The following is an 11,780-nucleotide window of genomic DNA, read 5'->3' as shown; positions in this document are numbered from 1 at the left end:
CCTTCCTGAAAACGTTTGTCTGTAAGAATCCATTCATATCTCTTTTGATGGAAACATCTAAAAATGAGACACAATTTTTATCAGCACTATAGGTTAATTTAATGTTATATGGGTTATTGTTGAGGATTGTGAAGAATTGTTGGAGTTCTGTAAGATCTCCCTTCCAGATGATTAGGATGTCATCTATGTACCGGGCCCAAAAGAGGACCCGGTCCATAGAGACATCCCCACCACCATCCAGGAGGTCCCTCTCCCACAGCCCCAGGAACAGATTAGCGTATGAAGGCGCACATGACGCCCCCATAGCTGTACCCTGGAGCTGCAGGTAGAAGGACCCCCCGAAAACAAAAAAATTGTGATAGAGTATGAATTCCAGTAGTTGTAAAATGAACATAGCAAAATTTTGTGTTATGTTTTCCATCGAGAGAAAGAATTGTGCCGCCTTTAAACCATCTTGGTGTTTTATACACGTGTACAAGGATTCCACGTCGCATGTCACCAAGTAGGTGTCATCGTCAACGTGAAGTCCATCGATCCTGCACAGGAGATCCATAGTGTCACGTGTGTAGGACGGTAATGTCTCTACTATCTTCTTGAGGTAGTGGTCCACAAATTTGCTTATATTTTCCGTTAAACTACCTCTCCCCGAAATAATTGGGCGACCTGGTGGTACCGTAGGGTGTTTATGTACCTTTGGTAGTAGATACAGTGTTGGAATCACTGGGTCCGGGTTCTTGAGACATTCATGGAGGTCCTGGTTGATCACTTTATTTCTAACAGCCTGTAATAGCAAGGTATTTAATTCATTAGTGAATTTTGACAGAGGGTTGAATGTCAAACATTTATAACATTGGTTATCCCCTAATTGGCGAAATGCCTCGGCTTCATACATATTGCGGGGCCACAATACCACATTACCCCCCTTATCGGATTGTTTTATCACTAATGTTTTATCTCTTTTTAGGTTGTTGATAGCTTGGCGTTGGGTGTTGGAAAGATTGTCGTGACTCACCTGTTTTCTCAGGTTGGTGAGTTCGTTTGTCACTGTCTTGACAAACAGATCCACCGCTGGACATGATGATAGGTTGGGGAACCTGTTTGATTTTCTTTTCACACAATGAGGAATTTCTGTATCTGAATTATGTTCGATTTGGAGTTCCTCCAGAATTCTCACTGCTTCGATTTCCCTTTCTGTTTCGAAGATGTCATGTGGGTCACTTGTGTGAAACCATTTTTTGAAGACCAGTGATCTCCCAAACAGGTGAAGGTCCTTTACTGTAGAGAAAATGTCAAGTTTAGTGCAGGGAGAAAAGGTAAGTCCTTTCTTAAGGACCTCAAGTTCATATGGTGACAATACACGTTCAGATAGGTTTATTACCTTTAGTTGGTTGTCGTTTATTGTACTACGTGTTTCTGGACGTTTTTTATTGTTCGTTTGAGCTTGAGTATATTTACGTTTTGTGCCCTGGGTTTCTTTATTTGCCTGGTTATCACTGTGATCATGTACTGATCTTGTCGAGGATACAGATGATGACCGGCTCGATGTTCTATCGAACCGGCCCATTCTTCTGTTTCTCCCAGGGCGGCCCCATTGGTACACTTTCTTTTGGGCAAAGTCGTTTTGGTCTCGCTGAAATTTCTTTAATTTTTTGTCGCATATCTCTTTTTCCCATTTTTCAAGTTCTGGTTCCAGGGAGAGGTCAAAGGTTTTGACCTCTTCTAAGGTTTGCATCGAGGTTAATTTGGTACGTGCCTCTTCAAGCTCTTTGCTAACCGAGTCAAACGTTTTCTTATTATTGGTAATCAGAAGTTTCATGAATGTCTCAGAGCATAGGGAGCATGCTGCTTCCCATTGTGATATAAATGTGTCGTTCTCGACCGGGAATGAAGGAAATACCTGTATTCTGAGGCCTCTCGGGATCATTTTGTGCTCGATGTATTTTTCCAAAAATGCCCCATTCCACCAAATTCTCATCTTTTTATGCATTAAATTTTTAATAGTGCGCTGGGTCATGCTTGCATTGACACAAATGTCTGTGCCACCACTGGGTGCTGTTTCTTTAAAAACATGGTTCAGTTTAGTGCGCCAGGTCTGTTCTCTGGCTAGCATACTCATGATGCGTTTCTGATCCTAGAAGCTGTGAAAAAACACAGTAAATAAACAAATTAGAAGATGGGTTAGATACAGAAATGGGGGCCCACCGGGTTCCACTAAATTTTGTGGTTCATGTGGTGACTACCCAAGGTATTCAAATGGTGTGGCCCACTCTTATAACGCATTGTTTAGTCCAAAGCTACATAAACAATAAAAGGTACCCCTCTCTTGGTGGGGAAGTGAGACATTCATGAAACTTCTGATTACCAATAATAAGAAAACGTTTGACTCGGTTAGCAAAGAGCTTGAAGAGGCACGTACCAAATTAACCTCGATGAAAACCTTAGAAGAGGTCAAAACCTTTGACCTCTCCCTGGAACCAGAATTTGAAAAATGGGAAAAAAAGATATGCGACAAAAAATTAAAGAAATTTCAGCGAGACCAAAACGACTTTGCCCAAAAGAAAGTGTACCAATGGGGCCGCCCTGGGAGAAACAGAAGAATGGGCCGGTTCGATAGAACATCGAGCCGGTCATCATCTGTATCCTCGACAAGATCAGTACATGATCACAGTGATAACCAGGCAAATAAAGAAACCCAGGGCACAAAACGTAAATATACTCAAGCTCAAACGAACAATAAAAAACGTCCAGAAACACGTAGTACAATAAACGACAACCAACTAAAGGTAATAAACCTATCTGAACGTGTATTGTCACCATATGAACTTGAGGTCCTTGAGAAAGGACTTACCTTTTCTCCCTGCACTAAACTTGACATTTTCTCTACAGTAAAGGACCTTCACCTGTTTGGGAGATCACTGGTCTTCAAAAAATGGTTTCACACAAGTGACCCACATGACATCTTCGAAACAGAAAGGGAAATCGAAGCAGTGAGAATTCTGGAGGAACTCCAAATCGAACATAATTCAGATACAGAAATTCCTCATTGTGTGAAAAGAAAATCAAACAGGTTCCCCAACCTATCATCATGTCCAGCGGTGGATCTGTTTGTCAAGACAGTGACAAACGAACTCACCAACCTGAGAAAACAGGTGAGTCACGACAATCTTTCCAACACCCAACGCCAAGCTATCAACAACCTAAAAAGAGATAAAACATTAGTGATAAAACAATCCGATAAGGGGGGTAATGTGGTATTGTGGCCCCGCAATATGTATGAAGCCGAGGCATTTCGCCAATTAGGGGATAACCAATGTTATAAACGTTTGACATTCAACCCTCTGTCAAAATTCACTAATGAATTAAATACCTTGCTATTACAGGCTGTTAGAAATAAAGTGATCAACCAGGACCTCCATGAATGTCTCAAGAACCCGGACCCAGTGATTCCAACACTGTATCTACTACCAAAGGTACATAAACACCCTACGGTACCACCAGGTCGCCCAATTATTTCGGGGAGAGGTAGTTTAACGGAAAATATAAGCAAATTTGTGGACCACTACCTCAAGAAGATAGTAGAGACATTACCGTCCTACACACGTGACACTATGGATCTCCTGTGCAGGATCGATGGACTTCACGTTGACGATGACACCTACTTGGTGACATGCGACGTGGAATCCTTGTACACGTGTATAAAACACCAAGATGGTTTAAAGGCGGCACAATTCTTTCTCTCGATGGAAAACATAACACAAAATTTTGCTATGTTCATTTTACAACTACTGGAATTCATACTCTATCACAATTTTTTTGTTTTCGGGGGGTCCTTCTACCTGCAGCTCCAGGGTACAGCTATGGGGGCGTCATGTGCGCCTTCATACGCTAATCTGTTCCTGGGGCTGTGGGAGAGGGACCTCCTGGATGGTGGTGGGGATGTCTCTATGGACCGGGTCCTCTTTTGGGCCCGGTACATAGATGACATCCTAATCATCTGGAAGGGAGATCTTACAGAACTCCAACAATTCTTCACAATCCTCAACAATAACCCATATAACATTAAATTAACCTATAGTGCTGATAAAAATTGTGTCTCATTTTTAGATGTTTCCATCAAAAGAGATATGAATGGATTCTTACAGACAAACGTTTTCAGGAAGGAGACGGCTGTAAACTCATTATTACATGCCACTTCATCCCACCCATCTCAAACCATCAGAGCTATACCAACAGGCCAATTTCTCCGAATTAGGAGAATCTGCTCTACTGAGGAGGATTTTGAATCACAAGCACTAGACCTCAAAAACAGATTCCTCCAACGAGGCTACAGTAAAAGATCTTTGAAGCAAGCATACAGACGGGCCAAATACACTCCACGCCAAACATTGTTAACACCTAAGGAGAAAGAGAAAGCGCCAGATTTGGTAAGATTCGTTACTAATTATAACTCTCAGTGGCACGAAATGCGCCAAATTCTGACACGTTTCTGGCCAATCCTATCAGGGGACCCAATCATAGGCAAGTATGTCACCCCACACCCTGCAGTAACAGCCCGAAGATCTAAAAACCTACGTGATGTTCTGGTTAGAAGTCACTACACCTCGGGCAAATCTGGCACTATCTTTGGGGCAGATCGCCCAACAGGTGGATGCAAACCCTGTGGAAGATGCATAGCATGCCCCAATGTGGAACGTGCACATACCTTTACAGACTCATCAGGTACGAAAACCTATAATATCCAACACAACATCTCGTGCACAACCACAGCGGTAATATACTATGCCACATGCCCTTGCAACCTTATTTACATCGGCCTAACAAGCCGGGCCCTAAAAGTGAGAATTAGAGAACATATGCGGGACATTAGGGCCACACTTGAAAGTGATGCGGACTGTGAAGGCAAACCAGTTGCAGCTCACTTCAAGGATAAACACAAATCCGACCCAAATCTCCTAAAGGTACGCGGTATTGAGAAAGTGGATCTCGGCATCAGAGGGGGTCCGATCCAGAAAGTTCTGGCTCAGCACGAAACCAGATGGATTTGGACCCTCAATACTCTGAAACCAAGAGGTCTCAATGAGACCCTAAGTTTCGCCCCATTTCTACAATAAATACAAACCAGTATAGTCCCCATTCACCCAAATACTCTCATCCACTCGTTTGTCGATTATCTTTACAGTGCTGCTCTCATGCTATGCTAACACAAACTGGCGTCCTAATACTCCAGATTTTTAATTGTTTTTATTTGTTCCTAACTCTACATCTTTATGTTTCAGCAATCATATCTCTATAGGTTTAGATATATAGATATCACCAACAACTAATGAGCCGTTATGATTATGCCACCAGTACCTGGAGAAACAACGAAACCAAACCCTATGTTTTAATCAAAGGATCTGTCGTGTCTTGGACTATCATATCTAAAAGACTTACGTATATTATTATGTCATATGCCATACCACCATGTTTTAAAGACTTGTCCAGATGTGCGTCTCAACACCACGCATACTACTTTTTTGGTAACCTTCTGACCACAAATATGTGGCACTATATAGATCTAACCAGGTAATATAGGGCTGCATTTCAGAGTTCAACATTAATTCACCTGTTCCTTAATGTGTTGGTCTCCCTTACCTCACGTTTTTCCTCACCTCACCACCCCTCTTCCTCACGTTATCCCCATCACTTCCCCAATTCACTTGATAGTAATTTGTTTTGTTCACAATATATGCAAGATATAAGGACTATAAGCTTTGCACAATATTCAATGTAATCGAACAAGTTAAATGGTTCCCTATTTCATGTGGTATCAAATTTAGAGTGCCTTCTTGCAATGTATATAGGCTTTGAGGACAATATTCACTGTATAACATTCAATGTATTTGTATTAGTTTTTTTGTCCAATGTTTTCAGCAGGTATCTAGATTCATTGTCACAACATATATTTAACAGTTACCTGTCGGTTTTAGATAACTAATATGACATATAGCACACATCCTGTTAAACTATATCTTTATTGCAATGCATGGTGCACTTTATGTACCACAGTCTATGACAATGTAAGACATTTATTACCGGTACAAAGTCGATCTCTATGAAATCCATGATACTGTCATGAGGTTAAGGACGTGCATGTCATTCATTAGTTATATGCGTATGTGTGCACCCTGATATCCTGTGATAACCGAACTGATGTGCAACATATGTAGTAACCAAAATGGTGTACAATACATGTTCATTGTATATTTAATTCAATTATGTTAACTCTGTATGTCAACCAAATTGGTGTACAACATACATAGCAACCAATATGGTATACAACACATGTTTACGGCACCTTCTGTATACCCATGCTAACTTGTTTTAATGTATATGCACTGTGCACTTTGTACCAAGTAGGGCTCATGATAATTTATAGTTTTTACCACTGTTATATATAAAAAGAACACCGTTGGTATTATCACTATTCTAGTATTCATCATAGGTTTTTACCTTGCCAGATTTATGTAAATATTGATATTTGGGATATCCGTGCAATTTATTTCGGATGAACAGTGTTACTTACTATATGGCACCGTCGGTACATTTATAATGATATATACTTTTATTACCGTTCCAATGCACTTCCTTCAACTGCAGTACTATAGTTAAACATCTTCTTGTACAGGGCGCCTATCACGCATGCGCCTCTTACCTGAAACTCCGTTCCGCATAGGGTCTGGGATCCCAGGTGATTACGTAACACATCAGGCTGATCATGCTCCCGCGCTCTCGCGAGATCACAACACGTGACCCGGGAGTTTGCGGGCACGTGATCGCCCACCAACATTTTCATTGGCTCAAACTTCTCTTATATTTTCCTTGGTACTAAAGAGACGCCACCCCCCAGACGAAGGCTCCCTTAGAGCCGAAACGCGCGTCGGGGACGCGGTCTTAACCTGGCAGAGGCGGCCTGTAACACCTTTTACTGGTAAGAGCTGATACACCTTTCTAGATAGCTCTCAAAGACACTATTACCCTCCTTTTTCTAGGAGTTTCGTTGCATTTACCTTATACACATACTACATGGAGCTATCATATACCCAATACACTCCATTGTTCAGCTCCCAATTCACCAGCCTCAGCATACTTTAACCTCTTCCCCCTGCCCAGGTTCATCCGCTTTCTTATGTGCCAAACCACTGTGTTTTTATCATACATTGTTTACATATTTCACCAGCAGCAACCAGACTGGTACTTTTTGTGTGTATTTTTTGTATTAATAAAGAGTCATTCATTTTTAATAACATGTTTTTCCGTGTTTTTGTCCACTTCCCCACCAAGAGAGGGGTACCTTTTATTGTTTATGTAGCTTTGGACTAAACAATGCGTTATAAGAGTGGGCCACACCATTTGAATACCTTGGGTAGTCACCACATGAACCACAAAATTTAGTGGAACCCGGTGGGCCCCCATTTCTGTATCTAACCCATCTTCTAAGGGAGGGAATAACCAGGGTGCTGTCGTGGTTCAAGGAAACACAATTACCGGTGATTAATTACCGGTTTCCCCCTCTTACCACGAAAGCACCCAACCAGAGAGAATAGCATAGATGAAAAATTAGGGAGGGATCACCGAAGAAAGAACTCTTACCCCAAAAGATAGCTGCTGTGCACCTGCTACGTTCAGCCTATAGAAAGTGTGAGGAGAAGACCAAGTAGCAGCCTGACAAATTTGATTAACCGATACCTCTCTGAATTCTGCCCATGAAGAGACTGCTCTGGTAGAATGGGCTTTTAGACCTTCTGGTATCGGCTGACCTGCTGCTACATAAGCAGAGCTAATAGCTTGCCTGATCCACCTGGCTATAACCATAGCTGAGGCCTTTTGCCCCCTGTTCTTGCCTCCAAAAAGAACAAAAAGATTTTCTCCAATCTTTAGTCCTGTCTAAATAAACTTCAATGGCCCTTGTAACATCTAATTTATTAAATTCTCTTTCCCTATCCGTAGATGGGTTACTACAGAAGGATGGAAGCCTGATCTCTTGGGATCTATGAAACCTAGAGACTACTTTTGGTAAAAAGGCCGGGTCTGTCATCAGAACCACCCTGTCATCTAGCACCTTAAGGAAAGGCGCTCTACAGGACAGAGCCGATATTTCTCCCACTCTACGAGCTGAAGTGATTGCTACCAAGAACACTACTTTAATAGTCAACCACTTTAATGAACAAGCCTCTAGGCGCTCAAAGGGGTTTCTTAGCAGATAATTTAAGACCATAGTGAGGTCCCAGGGGGGCACCTAAATGGGGTCATACGAGATGCTGCCTTTATGAAAAGTGATATCCAGGGATGAGAAGCTAAGGGAGACTCGAACAGAGAGCTAAGGGCAGAAATCTGTACTTTAAGTGTGGCCGGTTTTAAGCCCTTATCTAATCCTGCTTGCAGAAAATCTAGTATCTTGGATGAGCTAAGTCTATTTTCTCTGGACTACAGAAACCTGAAAATACTCTCCGGAAATAAATTTTAGAGGTAACTAACTTCCTACTCTTTTGCAGGGTTGTAATTACCTTGTCTGAGAGGCCTTTCTCCCTCAAGATGCGCCTATCAAATTCCAGGCTGTCAGATGGAGATTCGCAATCTGTGGGTGGAATACTAGGCCCTGGGAGGGGAGATCGTGATTCTCCGTAAGGATCCAAGGGTCTGATATCGATAGTTCCCTCAGTATTGAGAACCATGCCCTCCTGGGCCAGAAAGGGGCTATAAGAATGACTCTGGCCTGATCCTGCCTTATCTTCTTTAGAACTCTCAGGAGGACAGACAGAGGTGGAAATGCATACGAGAGGCTGAAGTCCCACTTTATCGAGAAAGCATCCAGACTCAGCGGTTGATTTCTCGGGTCTAGGGTGCAGAAAAGCTTGACCTGTCTGTTCCTTCTTGTGGCAAATAAATCTACCTCTGTTTGACCCCAGAGTCTGGTTATCTTGGAGAACACTTTCCGATTCAGGGACCATTCCCCCTGTCGTAAGAGATGACGGCTTAGAAAGTCCACTTCCAGATTGTCCCTGCCTCTTATATGTATTGCCGATACTGATCTTAGATTGGCCTCTGCTAGCCTGAAGATCTGATTCGAGAGATTCATTAGAGACTCGCTTCTGGTACCTCCCTGGCGATTCACAAATGCCACTGCCATGACATTGTCTGAAGCAATCTTCAGGTCTGTCCCCCGAATTACCGGTAAAGCTTGTCTGATCGCCTGTAGGATGGCTTCTAATTCTCTGTGATTTGAGGACGTCCTTCTGAACTCTTCTTCCCATGTCCCATGGAATAGGAGGGTCTTCACCTGGGCTCCCCAACCCCAGGAACTTGCATCCTTAATCATAGATAGGGGATTCTCTTCTCTCCAAGATTTGCCTATTTGGAGGTTCTCTTCTCTTAACCACAATCCCAGGGAATCTAGGATATTCTGGGGAAGCTTAATCCTGTGGTCCAGAGTGGACTGGTCTCCCTTCCAGTTCTCCAACATGAAGAGTTGTAAAGGTCTTGCATGATACATCGCCCAAGGTACTGCTGGGATTGCTGCCGTGAAGAGACCCAGAATCCTCATAATCTCCCTTATGGTAGGAGATGGCTGTCTGTACAACTTTTCCACCGAGGTTACTATCTTCACCACTTTGTCCTGTGGAAGGAAGGATTTCTGTTGAATGGAATCCAGTCTGATGCCTAAAAAGATCTTTGATCTGGCAGGTGTAAGGGAGTATTTCTTCAGATTCACCATCCAACCTAAGCGATGTAGAATCTTCAGTACCACCTTTATCTGGATCTCTAATTTTTCCGCTGAACTTGCTATCAGCAGGAAGTCATCGAGATATGGCACGAAAGTGCCCTGATGTTTCCGTATGTAGGCTCCCACCTCTGATATTAATTTCGTGAAGACTCTCGGAGCCAGTTCAAAGGGTAGTGCTCTGAATTGGAGGTGCTCTATCTTGCCATCCACTACTACCGCCACTCTCAGGAACTTCTGACTGTCTGGATGAATAGGGACGTGGTAATATGCATCCGCTAGGTCTATGGAAGCCATATAACAATCCTTAAAGAGCAGGTTTATAGTTGACTTTATGGACTCCATCTTGAACTTGTCCACTCGCAGGTAGCAATTCAGTGGTTTTAGATTTATGATGGTACGGAGGGAGCCATCCAGCTTCTTTATAAAGAACAGGGTTGAGTACAATCCTGTTCCCCGATCCTGAAGTGGCACTTGTCTGAGCACCTCCTTCTCTAATAAGGACTTCACCTCGGCTTCCAGGGCCCGTTCCGCCATTCTTCCGGGCACTGATGTTATCCTGAAACGCTGTGGAAGGGGGGGGGGATAGAAAAGGTAACTTTAGGCCATCCTGTATGATCCCCATGATCCTTTTGCTCCCTGTAATCTTCCTCCACTCCTCCTTGAACAGGGAGAGTCTTCCCCCCCACAGGACCCCTGGCTTCATTGCTGACCGGGGCGTTTACTGGAGTCCTGAGGTCGAGAGAACATGAAGCCTCTAGATTTTCTAGAGGATCGCCATCCTTCCTTTTTGTCTCCAGATCTTTGGGGAGATCTAAACCGCCTTGAGGAACGAAAAAATTTCCTTTCCTGAGGTCTTGTACTGGGAAATCCCTTTTTTCTGTCTGCCGCCTTCTCCAAGATGTTATCTAGAGCAGATCCAAATAGGAACTCCCCCTCACAAGGGATACCACATAAATGGTTCTTTGAAGGTAGGTCACCTGCCCAGTTTTTCAGCCACAGGGCCCATCTGGCTGAATTGGATAAAGCTGCTGATCTTGCTGACAACCGTAGGGCATCCACCGAGGCATCTGCTAAGAAGGCTGAGGCCTTCTGCGCGGTGGTAACCTCTGAGATAAGATGCGACCTTGAAGCACCTGTCTTAATTTTCTCCTCCAGCTGGGAAAGCCAAACAAAGATCTAGAGACGCAAGTGGCAGCAATATTAGGTTTAAATGTGCCCGCTGCAGCCTCCCAGAAGCGTCTTAGAAAGCTATCTGCCTTCTTATCCATGGGATCCTTAAGTACACCTGAATCCTCCACCGGAAGAGTGCTTTTCCTAGAGACTTTTGAAACGGCAACATCCACCTTCAGTGCCTTGTCCCAGATCTCTGTCTCATTTTCTGGAAAAGGATATTTCCTTTTCATTGCCCTAGGGACAAAAACTTTTTTGTCGGTCTTTCGCCATTCCGCCTGGATAAGGGAGTAAATATTCTCATGGATAGGAAAAAACCTTTTCTTCCTTTCTCCTAGACCCTGGAATATGACGTCCGTTACTGAGCGTTCCTCCTTTTCTTCCTCCACAAGGCTTACTAGTTTAATAAGATGATCAATATCTTCAATAGGGAACAAGGGTCTGCCTGACCTGTCCTCCTCTTCTGACTCTGACGACTGTTCTGGACTAGGGCCAGAATCTTCAAAATGCCTAGAGGTGCCTGGGGAATTTTCTGACCTGAGGGATCTCCTCATTTCCTGCACGGAACTACGCACCTCCTGCTGGATTAGCATGCACATGGATTCAAATAAGGCTGACTGATCCTGCGCTAACAGGCGCTGAACACACTGGTCACAATTAGGTTTTAAGTATGAGTCAGGCAGATTATCTTCACAGATTCTACATGCACGATTCTTAGACTTTACAGTGGCTTTCCCCCTGTGCGATTCTTCCCTCTAAAACAAGAGATCACATAAGACATCATCAGAACCAGTTTAAAGGCATGGTATGGCCACACTCACCAACCAGTGGACTATCCCTCTACCAA

This window comes from Engystomops pustulosus, chromosome 6 (genome assembly GCF_040894005.1).
Source record: "Engystomops pustulosus chromosome 6, aEngPut4.maternal, whole genome shotgun sequence".
NCBI classification, from domain to species: Eukaryota; Metazoa; Chordata; class Amphibia; order Anura; family Leptodactylidae; genus Engystomops; species Engystomops pustulosus.
Note: the sequence above shows the minus strand (reverse complement) of the source record.